Source organism: Macrobrachium nipponense, chromosome 14, assembly GCF_015104395.2.
Source record: "Macrobrachium nipponense isolate FS-2020 chromosome 14, ASM1510439v2, whole genome shotgun sequence".
Classification (NCBI taxonomy): Eukaryota; Metazoa; Arthropoda; class Malacostraca; order Decapoda; family Palaemonidae; genus Macrobrachium; species Macrobrachium nipponense.
Window position 1 is genome coordinate 30,663,199 of NC_087207.1, and position 16,664 is coordinate 30,679,862.

A 16,664-nucleotide genomic window follows, 5' to 3' on the forward strand; every position below is an offset into this window, starting at 1 on the left:
CCAATGCTTTTACTCTGCTCACAAGGTAAAGACCGGCAGACAATTGTTAATTGGTAACAATGTTTGTCCGTCGGAGATTGTTCGAACGTGTGGACGCACCTTTACTTGCTGTACGTAAAACAGTAAGAAATGCACCGTAGTGCAAAAGGAAACGGAGAAATACATACGTGCATCATTTCTTAAAACTAACGTTTTACGGCAGACGCGTTATGCTATTGCTTGCGGTTACGTAATATTTGCGTGAAGTAAAGCCGCATTCTTGAGTTTCCTTGCTTGTTTTTCTTCCTTGCTTGTGATGAGAAATGGAGGCCCGTGATTGGATGAGAGATGTCGGCGAAGTTGTACATGAAAGAGAGCTCGCAGTACTGCAGTTTTCCTTTGTTTGACGTGATATACGTGTGTTCTCAATGTCAATATCGAATCGATTTTATTAAGGTAGTGGACCGTGGCCTTTGGGGAAATGTTTAGTATTTGGTAGTGCAAACTCTGGCTAATATTCAAGACTTTGTACTATGTACTCATCGTTACCGTTTCTAAGTTTAGTGTAGCTACATTGTTTCTATATTTTGCTGCCTCTAAATTTACGTTGTGAATTTACTCAAAACAAAATATGGCCGGTATTTTGGTTACATTTTAGGACTGATATTAACCGCTGACAATTCAGTTGAGGTTTCGTGCTTAGGGGAAGGGAACCACGAAATGCTAGTAATATTTCTTGAATGTTTTCTTATTGCAATTCTGCTCGATACTCTGAGAAGAGCTGCTCGCCTTTAGTCTCAATTCGGCTTACAAACAGGGAAGTGGAGAAGGACAGTTCGATTTTCAGGTGAGTTTTGGGACAGAGTTCAGTTGAAAGTGATTTCAGGATCTCTAGGACCTGTAAGACGAACAATTAGGGGAATTATTTAAAATTCCCACTCTCTCAATGTTCATTCATTGGGTATGTCATGCTGTCAGGGAACTTTTAATATATGGTTGTATACTGTTGAAGAAAAATAATTGGAACTTTAACATTTTAGTGGCAATATCAACAAAGGTCCATAACCTCGTTTTTACATAATCTGTACGGACACTTTGCTAAAATGTTCGAGCACTTTATTTTTGCAGTATTTATCAGGCCAAATATGTTAAAACAACTTTGTGGGGCCAAAGGTACTTTGACAGTGGCGAGCTTGATACTATTGAAAATTTCTTAAAATATACTCAATTAATAATCGGCATTTAACGTAGGAACCTGGTCATTGAAACAAGGTAAATTGGAGGCTGGAGCAGTCCTGACTTACCCCATGGTTAAGGATAATTCCTTCACCATGGAAAATAGTTCATATTACAGCCAGATCGCGCGTCAATCGCAGTTTTGAACTTTGGCCCTTATCCTTCTGCCGACCCAAAAGGAGCTTAACAAGAGTAATTGTTCATCTGTACGCTGTCGTGATCGGGAGTAATTTACAGTTGGGAATTCAAATAGCCCTTTTATGAAAGGCTGTAGTTGTATTCCGTCGTAACTAATGTCAATTTTAAATTTAATTTTCCCTCTTAACAAATCATAGCCTCATCAATTCTCCTACTTTTGCCACCCCTGATGTCGAAGAAAAGTGCTTGTTTACTTATAAAGCTTCAACAGCAGTTTCCTCCTCACGAAAAGGAATGCTACACGACAGGCTCTGGGATTTTTACAACCGTAGTAAAATACGGTTATAGAACTATAACGAGAAGTTTCATTGCTCAGAAAATGACTTCAGATTGTTGGCGGTTTTAATGACAGCAATCGAGAATTAGTTGGTCTAGGTCCTGGTCTAGCTATTCAGTTGCGTACAGAAGTAATAATCTAAAAAAGGAGTACTTCGCAGGGGGATAATGCCTGCTAATGAATTTTGTCAGAAAATGTCATTAATAAACAATGTGCATCGTGTACACCCGTTTCTGTTAAATACAAATTGTCGTGCAGAGCTTCCTTGGAATTAGTTTTGATAGTTCTGCACAGGTTTAAGTAAAATCTTAAATTTGAGGTCGCCTTTGTCTTCAGATATTAGTTATTTACAGTGTGCCTCCAGTGTTAATGTTATAAATTTTCTGTTACAGGTAGCAGAGATGCCGCAGCAACCAGGATACGTAACACGATGGAGGAAAAGGAAATTAAGAAATTAAATCTGGAAAATGAAAGTAAGAAATAATATGGAAACTAAAAATAAGGTAGATCTAGTGTACCTATCCGCGGCGGCCCAGAGTATGGCAGTTGCGGTTTTTCTATGCAGTTTTACCTCCTGAACAAGAATTTGAAGTAATATTTATTCGGACGACTCTAATTTACCTTTGAACTCTATCCTACGGTAAAGGGGATTCCCATTGGGAACCGGGGTTTTGGGTGGGGACAAAACCTAACTCTATCCTACGGTAAGGGGGAACCCCCAGTGGGGAACCGTTTTGGTGGGGAGAAACCACTTGGGGGGTGATTTTGCCGTGTTATTGTGGTATTTCCCACATTTATCACTTTAAAAACACGAAATACAGGCGGAAATAAGAGATAACAAACTAGCGATAGTGGAGCCGTTCCACATCCATATTCGTCTACTACTACTACTACCACAACACTGAATCCTACTACGCATGCGCTAATGCTACTGCGCATGCGCTAACTGTAAGGGAGCTTTTGGCCTAAACTCAGACTGCTTAGTGAGGAAAGAAATGGGGGTTTACGGGAGGGATACATGTATTTAGCCAAACACGTTACAGTATGACCCCTACGTTGCTACCGGACTGAGTGAAGGATTGGGTGGTACAGGGTTCCCAGATTTGGCAGTTTCTCACCAAATTTGGCTTTTTTTCCTAATTTGGTGGGTAAAAATTCACTTTGGCTGGTTAGTGGTATTTTGGCTGGTTTTCAAATACTTTCTATTTGAGCTAAACACTGATCCCACGTTTGAGGAATCTCTCCCCAGATTGGGAATTTTTGAAGGTAAGGTTTTCAGGAAAATCTGGGGATTTTGAATAGGTTTTCAGTAAAAACTTGGTAACATTTAAGCAAAATATGTAGATGGAATTAAAATAAAAATCACACACACACCAGACGACCACAAAACAGCCGCCGGATTCTCAGAGAACGAGCCTCATTTCAAAATTTCAATTCCATTCTCGTTTTTGTTTTTTTTTTTCCTGTATTCTTATATTAGTTTACATTATCTAACTAAAACTATGATGCCGCTATACAAGCATATATATGATAAAAAAATATGCATTTATAAAGATAAATATAACGCACACAAGCATATATATGATAAAAATATATGCATTTAAAAGATAAATATAACGCACACAAAAAAGCAGGGCCGCCGCATTCTCAGAGAACGAGCCTCATTTCAAAATTCAATTCATTCTCGTTTTTTTTCTCCTGTATTGTTATATTAAATTTATATTATCTAACTAAAACTATGATGCCGCTATACAAGCATATATATGATAAAAAAATATGCTTTATAAAGATAAATATAACGCACATATATTTGCCGGTTATTTGGGTTGGTTTGGATTTCCATTTGGCGGGATTTTGGCTGGTTTCATGGTAGACTTTGGCTGGTTGGTAGTGGTGTCATCTGGGAACCCTGGCTGGTAACCATACGTTGAGTTACATAAAAGCATTTACCTAATTTGTTTATTAAACATATGTGAATTCTAGTGTTTATTCCTTTTCATTTTCCCATAGTATTTGTATAATAACTGTTTTGAAATATCCCCACCTAATCATTTCACCATATATAACTTGAAATATTATGTTATAATTGAGGACAGACACCTAAAAATGCCTACGTGTTGATATAGAACTCAGTTTTAGGACGTTTCGATACCTACCTACCTACCTGTTACGTGAAATTGCACATTGCGTTGCATATTACATACACACTCCCTATATCATTTATACACAAGTCAATCCCTCCCCTTTCCAGTATTCACGACTGGCTCTTTACGTTACACCATTACAATGCATTTCTCACCGATACCAATATCTAGATTAAAGTTTGCCATTATTATTATAAAACCTACATTTAAATATATAACATTTAAATATATAGTTTGCCATTATTTTTATAAAACCTACATTTAAATATATTCCATTATACACTTTTTACAGACATTACAATTTACACCTCCCTTCCAGTTTCCTTACATTAGCAGTTATGTATGGTTACTTTTTACATTTTACAACACTTCCACACCCATCAAAGTTAGGTTTATATGTCATTTTACCTACTGGGGGCCGAATCCCATCCCCCGGTTAGGCAACATACCCTTAGGTTTAGTTTGTTTATATTTTGGTTTACCTACTAGTTTTACTTCCTTGAAGGGGGTTACCCGGTTAGGCTAGGTTGGTTAGTTCTTCAAGGGTGGATACCGGGGGGGGGGTTGGTTAGGTTACATTCCCTACTTGGTTACCTACTAGGTTAGGTTACATTCCTTACTAGGTTAGGTTAGGCCTTTAAGGGGGGGGTACGGGGGGCCAAGCCCCCCTGGTCAGGCAATATTCCCTACTAGGTTAGGTTTGGTTAGGCTTACATTCCTTACTAGTTAGGTTAGGCCTTTAAGGGGGGGTACGGGGGGGCGAAGCCCCCTGGTCAGGCAATATTCCCTACTAGGTTAGGTTAGGTTAGGTTACATTCCTTACTAGGTTACGTTAGGCCTAGTTTTTCCCTACTAGGTTAGGTTAGGTTACGTTCCTTACTAGGTTAGGTTAGGCCTTTAAGGGGGGGTATGGGGGGGTGAAGCCCCCCTGGTCAGGCAATGTTCCCTACTAGGTAGGTTAGGTTAGTTGGTTAGGTTACATTCCTTACCAGGTTACGTTAGGCCTAGTCTTTCCCTACTAGGTTAGGTTAGGTTACGTTCCTTACTAGGTTAGGTTAGGCCTTTAAGGGGGGCGAAGCCCCCCTGGTCAGGCAATGTTCCCTACTAGGTTAGGTTAGGTTAGGTTGGTTAGGTTACATTCCTTACTAGGTTAGATTAGGCCTTTAAGGGGGGGTACGGGGGGGCAAAGCCCCCCTGGTCAGGCAATATTCCCTACTAGGTTAGGTTACATTGCCTTACTAGGTTACATTAGGCCTAGTATTTCCCAATACTAGGTTAGGTAGTGTTACGTTCCGTTACTAGGTTTTAGGTTTAGGCCTTTAAGGGGGGGTGGGTAACGGGGGGGGAGGGCGCAGCCCCCTTGTTCAGGCAATGTTTCCCTACTAGGTTGAGGTTACATTCCTTACTGGAAGTTAGGTTAGGCCTCTTTAAGGGGGGGTAACGGTGGGGCGAAGTCCCCTGGTTCAGGCAATATTCCCTCCTAATAGGTTAGGTTTGGTTTACATTGCCTTACTTAGGTTAGGTTAGGCCTTTAAGGGGGGTGTACAGGGGGCAAATCCCCCCCTGGTCAGGCAACATTGCCTACTAGGTTAAGTTCCCTACTAGGTAAGGTTACATCCCCTGCTAGGTTAGGTTGGTTGGTTCTTTAAGAAGGGGGGTTACAGCAGGCCCACCCCACCCCTGGTCAGGCAACATCCCCTACAAGTTTAATTCGTTTTGTTATATGCTAACCTATGTTTTTAATTTGGTCTTTTGTATTTATTAAAACAACTATAGGCCCTTTTTACACATTTACCACCCAGGACTTAATCCCACCCCCTCCTGGGCCCGTTATATATGTATTTGTATTATTTCATATTTTGAACCCATCCCACATTTACATTTAGTTCCTAAACTACCCATTTACTTTTATTACCCTTAACATTGCCAGCTTATCTTGTTAAGTGCTTGTTCATTTACCTCAGCCCCACCCTGCCTCAACCAATAGCATCAAAGCATTTTTACTACTCCACCCCACCTCTCCCACCCTGTTTTCTACGGTCTGGCCTCCTGCCACCTCCTAACTGTAGAACTCCAACACTGTCGAATCTGCCGCCATGACATCCACTGCTGCATCTACTTCACGCTCGCCCCAGCCCCATCACCAGAACTCTTTGCCAACTTCATGTAACAATTGTTACATGAGTTACAAAGATTTTTCTGCCTTTTACTCAGGTAATTATGATCGAACTAACTCGGTTTTTGCCAGGACCATGGCCTCCTGAGAAAGCAGGTCTTTTGCCCCCATTCAGTCGACTCCAGATACGGGAGGAGAATGTATAACTTCGTCGGGTACTTGGCTGTTGCTTATTTCAAGCTGCATTTTGAGGAACCCAAGACCCGCCTCCACGCATTCTTAAAAGCAGCTGCTGCTTTGTACCCTCCACCCTTTAAGGTAAGGTCCAAACATTATCGTAATTATTATTATGTTTTAGGAAAGTGAGTGTTAGGCTTTCGCCGAAAGTTGCGTCAAGGTATGTTACTATTCAGTGGGGTGCTGCTAAGACAACTCGTACCTTCCACCTTACCCCCCCCCCCCACCCCCCCCAACCCTTAGTGAACATATGGCTCCGTGGTGGTTGGGAATTTAAACATGGCGGCTGTGTTTACATTGCCTTCACCGTAACGAATACTTGGTACCTTCCTATAGGACCGTTCTTCGGTGACTTAGACTATGGTAATTGACATTTTCTATGTTATTTTAGTTGCTTTACAAGGTTGTAAGGAATATTTTTTTGGTTTTTTTCGTTTGGTTGGAACAAACTAAAGTTTAATATACCTTTGAGTTTGGTGCGGCTATTATGTAACTTTCAATTTCAATTACTGCTTAGTTACAGCCGCCCGAATGGATATTACTTTTAAATCAAATTGTACAGTAACTCAAATAACATAGGAATCAGTCAATTGCCATAGTCTAAGCCACCGCGGATTGCTTCTGTAGAAATACCAAAAATAATTAAACTAAATCTGGAAACGGAAAATAGTTTTATAATGAATTCGATGTTGTGGTGGATACACGAATTGACAAAACTATCACCTACTTGGAGATTACTTATAGGACATTCCCATTGTAAAGGTAAGCATATGTGAGAAATCGGTCGAAGGTGGCACTACCCATGTTTTACTGTGCACATGAAATATGCGAAACTATTCGTGGAAGTTTGGTTTTTATAAGGTATTTATAACGATAGGGAACGTATAACAAATGACAGGTATAGTGTTGATTTTTTTTTCAGTTATCTAGCAGAGAAATTTAAGATTTAAGATTGATAGGGTGTAGTAATTGTACTGGAAATAGTTTATGAAGCGAAGAAAAGAAATTGAGTTTGTGCAACTTGAAAGAGGCAGAAAAATCTCGAACACTGGGTGAATTGGAGGAATTAGGCTTTTGATGCCGATGCAATAGCAACAAATCTGATGTTTAGTCTTTAAATGGTTTTGTAAATATTATATGCACGGAATTGCAAGTTGAAGTGTTCACATAAATGGGTGCTGAAAATGTTAAATTAACTGATACCGCCAAGGTGGCTATAATGGAACATTGTGAGTGTAGGCTAGGTGGGAGGGGTCAGACTTCGTTCTAAGTTTTCTAATGTTTTGTTTATTGTAGGGAAAACATCCAACATATTCTAAGAACCTTTTGTCCATTGTCTTCAATAGTTCGCTAGAATATAGTTTACTTAGGATGTATTTGACATGGTAGCAATGTCTGTGTGGCAAATAATAGATGAACTACAAGGAAGTTCACGGGATAAATAGTTTACTTCATATAAAGTGATGAAAATGAGTGAAATTGGAAGTTTGACGATTCATAAATAAGAAAACTTAGAGTAAAAAATTTTTATAGGTGATTCTAGGTTAGATTCGTATGGAGGTAGTTTTATCAGATAAAAGTTTTGACTGACCTATATAGAGAATAGTGCATACAGTGCGGTGCAGTTGAGAAACTCAGAAATTAATTACGTCAACTCTTAATATTAAAGTGCACCTCATATGCTGTTGAATTTTTTTTATAAAACCTTGAACCGTCACGCAGCTATGATTCCCGTTCGGTTTTAGGTAACCATGACCCACTTAAGTTCTTAGTGGGTCCTGTATATAACTTAGATGTGATTCCTTTCTCGGGTGACTTGGCTTCACCCCAATTGCGTGGAACTACGTTATTTTACTCCCGGACGCATATTTTCCAAGTCTGGAAGAGTTTAGGGATGTGGAAAATAAGGGCCGGGCCAATCAAAGCACGTGGAGCTGATTCATGACTTCACAAACCACGCCTTTAGCTCCCTCCTCAGTCCTATATCCATTATTGCCGCCAGCCACGATGCCGAAGAAATACGTTCTTCTCAATTTCACAGTTTACGGCTCGGATGGCATATACATTTTAGTCAGATATATCTAAACAATGCAACACTAATTCAACAACAATATATTCTTCAAATGAGATACACCGTGAAATATATTAAGCGTTATTGGCTTCTCCCTCTTGATAAATAATCATTTTAAACACGCCCGAAATCCGCGGGAATTTCTAATTATATATACATGAAAAATGGCATGTTTAAAGCCATTTATAAAGAGTTGTGATAACTCATGGGATGAATCAAACAATATAAAAGTTGATAAAAATGATGGTATCTGACCTGCTTGCAGGGGAAGATAGAGAGTGTAGGCTTACACTGTGGATTTCTATGGATATATGCTATTTCGTAGTAATGCACATTACTGGGAAGATCATTACTAGGTCATGAACAGGAATCAGACTGATATAGTCTCTACTGTTTACAGGGATGCAGTATCAGCTTAATTCATTACATTATGTCAAGAGCTAAGTGTCCCTTAAGGAAAACCATACGGTATTGTTTTGGTTTTGGTTGATCTAAGTTAGCTACTGTAACCAAATATAGTTACTTGACAAACTCATCCTGTAAGTTAGCAAATCTAAATATGGTTGTTCTTTTTCAAGGTGTACTTGATAAGCTGTAGTATAAAGTTGCCTTTTTGAGGTGGATTCCGTTTTGATAAAGCCTTCCATATGTCCTTACCTGATTGGTACTTGTCATTCATTGTGTACAAATATATAAGGTTTTTACTGAATATTTTTTGCTTTTGATTTTTAATTTTCATACATTGTGTATAAGTGATAAAATTAATTGATGATATAAATAGGTATTGAATATTTTTAGCAATCCCTTACAAAAATTTTCCTTAAAATTCACTGGTACAAAGAAAACACGGATTATCTAATTTATTTGATATTTTTAGCAACCCCTTCGTACTTGTCATTCATTGTGTGCAAAGAATTACAATGAGTATTTCATTAGTACGTAATACTTTTAGCAATTATACGGAGTTACAGTAGATTTTTTACTGAGCAGAACTAGAACAGAATTGATGGATAAATGTATTAGAACTGCTATATGCTTTAAAATAAATATGGATGACACTTTTTTTTTTTTTTTTTTTTTCCAAACTCTTTCAACAGAAAATTTTATACAAATATACAACATGTATTGATTAAAGCCAAGGATAATGATAGTATATGAGTATACTACTATTTTCATACAAGCTCACACTCTATGGCCGAATGTATGCCTTGAATTAAATGCATACGTTTGTTTGTTTTTTGTTTTTTTGTTTTTTTTTGCATATAGATTTTTGGGCATGATGCCAAGCACTGGGGCAACTAAGGCCATTCAGCGCTGAAACGGAAATTGACAGTAAAAATTTTGAAAGATGTTACAGGAGGAAAACCTCGAAGCACTATGTAACAATTGTTAGGTGAGGGTGGACAATAAGATGGAAGAGATATAATATGAACGGAGGTAACAGTAAAATGAATGAAAGTAGTTGCAGCTATGCGCCGAAGGGACGCTGCAAGAACCTTAAGTAATGCATACATTGCATCGAATAAGGTGTACTGACGGCACTATCCCTCTACGGGGTGCATAAATTTGTCTTCAAAACTGTATCCTTCACATTTCAATGAAGTATAAAGCAGTTATTATTTTAGTATTGTACATAATACCTTTTATAGCCTGAAACAACAGGCAGTAACGCCTGAAAAACGTTTCATGTTCCATGCTTTTAAAGCCGTCACTTTCAAAGTCCAAGATTAAATTCGTCATGATGGAACTCAAAGTGCCGCGAAGTTTTTGTCCTCCTGAGTGTAGTCCGTAGTGCTAGTACAGTCTTATAGTATCATTTTTACCATACAATCAATTTTACCATTTTGTAAATTGTTTTATTCATACCCTGAGTTATCTCAAAATTTTATAAATGGCATTAAACACGTATTTTCAAGCATATACTTTTACAACTAGCGATGATATTTATGCAGTAAATATCGACTTTGCGAGCAGGAATTAAGAGGCACTGAGCACTATTACCAAGAGGGAGAAGCCAATAACTCTTAATATATTTCACGGTGTATATCATTTGAATATATTGTTGAAATAGTATTGCATTATGTTTAGATATATCTGACCAAAATGTATATGTCATACAAGCCGTAAATTGTGAAAGGGAATGTTTTTTCTTCGGCATTATGACTAGCAGTTAATGGCTATGAGTCTGGTGTAAATGTAAAACAAAGGCGTGGCTTGTGACGTCATGGATCAGCTCCAAGCGCTTTCATTGGTCCTAATTTTCCCAATCCCTATTCTCTTCCAGACTTGGGAAATATGCCTTCCGGACATATAATATTTGGTAGTTCAATCTAGTCATTGTGTAGTAATAACAGCAGCTTCGCAGGGAGATATTTCATTAATTAATTTGTTGGTAATTCTATACAATAGCTCCGCCAGCAAGTTATCAAATTTAAGTACTTTCGCTAAAAAGAGGGAAGTCCAAGTTTCGTTTGATATATAAATCTAAGAGGCGCTAGGATTTAGAAGAACGTGGTTAAAAATAAAATTCAAATTCTGACACCATGACTAGTCCCTCGACTTCATAACACTCTCGACTTCATAACTCTCTCAAATTCCTCTTCAAACTGAGCTCTCGTTTGTTCGTTAAAAATACAGATTGTGTCATTATCACATCATCGACTGTATTCTACATAGCAAGACGTCACCCAAACGTCATAGTTTTTAACCAATGATGATTATCCACATTTTACTTGGGAGGACTAGCATTTTAACAAAACTAGAATCACGTGACTTGAATACCCAATCAGGTGACAGTTCTACTAGGAAACTAACAATTTTAGACACTTTTTACATAATTCCCACCGCTAATTTTTCGGTCTTTTGAGAGCCATGGAGACGTGTGTACCTTCAACTTCTGGTGCTCATACTAATACTATTTAGAGGCGATGGCGTGATTTGAAGAATCTGCTGCCTAAATACGGACGTCGAAAGGATCAGTTTGTTGGATACTTGGCTCTTGCCTATTTTAAATTGCATTTTAAAGTATTGGATCATAGGCTCCATGCATTCTTAAAGATGGCAGATCACCTTTATCCTCCAACCTAAGTGGGTACACACAGGGTTTTAGGCTGTCTTATATTCAATATGGCTGTGTAAGGGGGGGTCGCAAGGGTGGGGGGCGAAGTCCCCCCCCCCCGCTAGGTAAGGATACGGCTACTAGGTGAGGTTAGGTGGTTTGTTTAGGTTAGCTGGTGGCCTTGTTTATTGCTAATTCTACATGTGCCGTTATTCGTATGTTAAAACAGATTCTGTGATTCATTCCCCACCCAAAAACCCCGGTCTCCCACTGGGGGTCCCCCAAGATTGGAAAGGTTAACAAATACGGTAAACATACTGTTCCTCCTCAAAAAAGTCCGTTTTAGATAAAGCACTTAAGTAATTCATCAGAAAAAAAAATATCAAAATTATTAGTGGCGGAGCTATTGTATAGAATTACCAATTTTTTCTACTGAATATAGACAATGGTGTACTTTAAGAGTTCAGATGATAAACTTGAAAATTTTACCAAAGTAAGGTAGGACTTAACCTTTTTGTGAGTTTACGAAGAGAAGCTGTGAGCAGGAGAGGGGGACGCATTCGAGTATCAACTCTTCAAGGATGATCGTAAAAACAAACGTAAGACTAAATTTATTTCATTATTTCGGTTGATAATGTCATCTGTAGTGCATCATACACGCACTATCTCCGTACTATATCGAGTACACCTTTTAATGTATTCTTTAAAAAAAACTAAGTACTTTCCTTATAATCTAAAACTTTAGGCCGCAGTTCTAAGCAGGCTTAAGTAAAATCTCGAAGAAACTTTAGGTCGCTCTTGTCTTTAGATATTCTTGTTATTTACGTACAGTCTGTCTCAAGTTAACGTCGCAAATTTTGCTGTTACAGGTAGCAGAGATGCCGCAGCAACCAGGATACGTAACACGGTGGAGGAAAATGGAGTAAACTAAATCTGTAAACAATAAACTAAATCGAGAAACTCAAAAGGAACAATCTGTAAACCGAAAATATTTTCATTGCGAATTAGATGGTATGGTGGATGCACGAGTTGACAAAACTATCACCTCCTGGCGATTACCTACATGACATTCCCATTGGAAAGGTAAGCATATGTGAGAAATCTCTCGAAGGTGAGACTACCCATGTTTTGAAGTGAGCACATGAAATTCGAAAGACTATTCTTGGAAGTTTAGTTATTACAAAAGGGTACGTAGAACTACTGACAGGTATAGTGTTGACTTTATATTAGTAAACTAATAGAACTAAGAGTTTAGAGTCAAGATGCAATTCGTATGTTGGCTTAAGAGCCTTCAAATTTGCAGGCCTATGATTGTACAACATGCTCTATTTGATGATAATGTTCGACAACGTGGGTTTGACCATATGGTATGTTCTATAACGGTCAGCCCTTTTGTGTGCAGGATAAAGGAATTTGCAGGTCTGAGTGTCTTTGCTAGAATAGTATGTTAAACAATAGAACGAACTCGGCCGACCTTAGAATAGTTTTAGTTTTCTTCTACATTCACTTTCAACTTTGGCAGATATTATTTTTTTTTTTTTTTTTTTTTTTTTTTTAGTTCAGTTTTGTTATGGATATCACTGAAATTGCACTCTTGATTTCGTAGTCATGAGTTAATTTCTTAGTTTCAAAATATTTCGGAACTGGAGGATAGGAAAATTTAAGAAAAAATTGGGTCGAACTTGATTGCATTCGGTTTTAGGTCCTGTATATTTTCAGGGTTGTATGGTAAAATTAATGCTAATACCTTTTAACTTCTGATATTAGCCTAATTCTGATGTAGGCAGGATCTATTACTCATTTTGATTACTCAATGAAATTTTTTTGGGTAAAGTGCACTCAAGTTTCAAATAAATCTGTCAAGTGGCCAAACTTGCTTTGACAAACACTAGTATTTCAAAACCTGTTCCATTGAAAGGTTCTTGTAACCGTGTGATATTACTGAAATGGGGTGATTTGTCCAAATAATTGCCGTTGTATGAACTAATTCTATTAGGAAATAATACAAGCTTTGGTCAGCATTGGTTTCCCAAATAATTGATATAAGTAGATTATCAGTATAATAAATGGACCTTTGATAAATAATCGTCCATGTTTTAAAGAACTAAAACCTTCACCTATTAAGAACTACAGTAATCTCTTTAAAAATAATTGAAAATATTGTAATCTTTATAAGACTTGATGGAGCGCAAGTTCATAGTTTTTAGACAACCGTTCATCTTAAATGAACAAATGTTCGTGTAAGTCACAGGTTTTATGTGTTGCTGGTAGTGAAATATTTTATAAAATTTCAGAAATTCCTGATGAATTTATGGTTTTACGTATTTCTTTCAAACCTATGTATTTCTTGGAATAGTTATGCATATTTACAGTTGCAAGAACTTTCAGCATTGTTTCCATATTGCTCAAGCTGAGGTATTTTCAAAGACCTTTTTACCCAGTCATTGTTGATGTAAATTTTTTTCTCCTTGTGTTACTGAAACCTTTTTTTGATTAAATTGCAGTGTATTGACTTGTTACAAATGTGGATTTGATTTCTTCTCAATACCAGACATAATAAGGCTTAATATGGTTCAAATTGCCCAGTTAGTTTAATAATGGTTTGTTAAATCTGAGTACAGTAGGCATAATTCGAATTTGTGAACTTAACTTCCTGCATAAATTCAATTTAGATTTTTTCTTTCAGATTTGGATATGCTTCCAGACTTGTTTCAAGTAGTTGTGAAGACTGGATGGATTATCCTGTTATTGCATTCTGAATAAGTGCTGCTAATATATGCAAGACTCTTGGATGGAAAGAAGGTAAAATGCAGACGTGTAAGATAGTATGAACTACCTTTTATGTAAGGGAAGAAATTGAAGGTTGGTAGTGTAATTAATGGAATTGGTTGTTTAACTAATGGAAATATTAGAACTAGTCAGGTGTAGAGAAATCCTTCTGGCAATGGCCAGCTGTAAATTTAAACAGTTGCAGCGAGTTAGTGTAAATTGAAAGTGCATTGTCCTATCTATTTACAGTAGTTCATGGAGCAAAGATATACCTTAAATTTTGTGGGGGTTAGATTAGTTGTACTATATGCTGCTTTAATGTGAAGGTAAATTTTGTTAGTGACTGTTCAACTAGAGTATCTGAAATTTTCACTAAAACGAACCATAATTCCTTGCTTTGGAGAATATTTAATTACAAAGCTTATTGCACACTATTTGTTAACGCTTTCGTACTGACTGGCTTGAAACATGTACAGTAGCTTCATTGGCAGTCTGCATTGTGCATTGTAAAGCTACTAGAGGCAATAACTTGAGGATGGTTGGTTCTGACTTAAGTTTCCGAGTAAGCCAAAAAAGATTTCCAGGATCCAAAAGCTGCTAAAATAAACTCTTGCAAGGCCAGCCTGTTCTTAAAAGAATGGTGCCTAACATGATATATGTACTTGTATAGTTGAACGTATGCAGATAATTTTTTAAAATTTTATTAGTTTGAAAGGCTGAAGCTATCTTGAATTAGAATAGTTAAATCATAAAATCCATTGAGAACTGTAAAATTCAAACTGTTTTCAAACTCTGGTGAATGTGCAGTATTAATTCTGAGGATGCACATCTAGGCAAACCCTGTTTTAATAAAAAGAAAATCAGATTTAATGTGTTTTTAATATACTAATCAGATTCATCTTCTGAACATGGCTTGCTGAATGAAATTACAGAAGAAATGGTTTTGTTAGCTAGACTTGATAGGTTTATGCATGTTTGAGTTGTAAAACTTTTTTTTTTTTTTTTACACTGAAATTTTCAGTGTCAAATATAGGTGCCCTGAGTAAGGTTGAGGGTTAAACCCTACCCTTATGGCAGATTGGCAGTGCCCTAACACTGTAAGAGCAGAGGGCTGTTGAATGTATGAATTTTGAGTGTTTACCTTGCAGATGGACTTTGCGCATAGCCTACTTTTATATGAAGTGGTTCACAATTATTGTGGGCATTCAAAGACTTAATGAGTTTTTTGCTTGACATAGGCTGGAAAACAAAAGCAAATGCCCAATACAAATTTTGGTAAATTTCTTTACATTATTTTACCAGTTACCAAATAAAACTCTTCTCTTGCATACCTCATTGAAAAGCTTGCATGATTAGCATGTACTGCACATGAAGTCAAACACACTTATCAAAATTTAATTAGGTGACTTAAGCTTGCCTTGCAAAACTTGTAAAAAGGCTCCTAGGTGATACTATATCAAGGAAACTTCTCTTGTATTCTAGCTCAGCCTCAGTGTTCACTTAAAAAAGATTTTAGACTGAGCTAGACAAAGCTAGAGCAACTGTGTGGGAAAAGACAGTGTTAAAATAATGTAAAACTTGTTTAAAAAGTTATTGCAAAATGTAGAAAATTGGTACAGTTGAACCTCTATTTGCATACATAATCCGTTTCAGAACGTCTAACGAAGGCTAAAACGTACGAAATCAGAAACAATGATTCCCATGAGGAATACAAATTAAATACTAGTACAATTAATGTATGTATCATTAGGGTTTCAAGGATTAAAGTTTGGTGGTAACTAGTTAATGCAGTGAAAAATAGCTCTATGAAAACTTGCTCAACCTTTGTTTGGCAGTTTGTTGGTGGTAAAGAATTACTCCTCAATGATTTGCGAAATGTAATACGCTTGCTCATTACATTTGCCATGAGTTTGGGGTTTTGGGCTGTACCATATTTTCAGAAGAGAGCCAGAGCTGTAGAGCTAAGGAATGAAATTAGTCCATTGTTACTGAAGGTGTAGTCATTAACCATGATGTTTATCTGGTGTCACTAAGAAGTCTGCCCGTTGATTAGGTGAAGGCAGAATATTCTTTTCTGGATGGCTGTCATGGAAATTCAGTAGTTAGTTAAGCTGGAGGAGTAAACAAATAGCGATTTAGACGTTTAAGCTGGAGGGTGGTACTAAACCTGGAGGGAGTAACATGAAGATTCAGAAGTTAATTTCTTTATCTGTTACCACTTCCAGCTTACCTTCTGAACCTCCATATGTTACCTCCCATGGCTTCACTCCGTGCAGATTAACTTTTTGATCTTTGTTTTAGCTGGAGGGATAAATTATGCCTCTGGCCGAGATATATTAGAAAGGTAAACTAAGTTTACCTCAGCCATTTTAGATTTTTATCTCTGGCTTTAAGCTGGAGGGATAAATTATACATCTGGCCAAGATATGTTAGTTTACCTTTAAGTTTACCTCTCAGCCATTTTAGTTAAGCCCCTTTTAGTTTGATTTGTTTTGAATTATATACAAAAATGATACTGTAGCCAAAAGCATAGTATTGAGGGGTATATATAAAATGTAATGGTAATATATAGTAAAATA

At 37.2% G+C, this 16,664-nt stretch overlaps 1 long non-coding RNA gene across 2 annotated transcripts; it reads left to right on the top strand.

The window, feature by feature from the left end:
• The first annotated feature begins 376 nt into the window (after positions 1-376).
• Positions 377-16,646, top strand: LOC135226082 (uncharacterized). 2 transcript variants are annotated; one of them, XR_010317145.1, is made up of 4 exons: positions 377-826; positions 2,083-2,163; positions 12,186-12,399; positions 14,003-16,646. It is a non-coding gene; the product is annotated as an uncharacterized LOC135226082 (long non-coding RNA). The 2 variants fall into 2 exon arrangements; XR_010317146.1 differs by lacking the exons at positions 377-826; positions 2,083-2,163 and adding an exon at positions 6,825-6,949.
• The last annotated feature ends 18 nt before the right edge of the window (positions 16,647-16,664 follow it).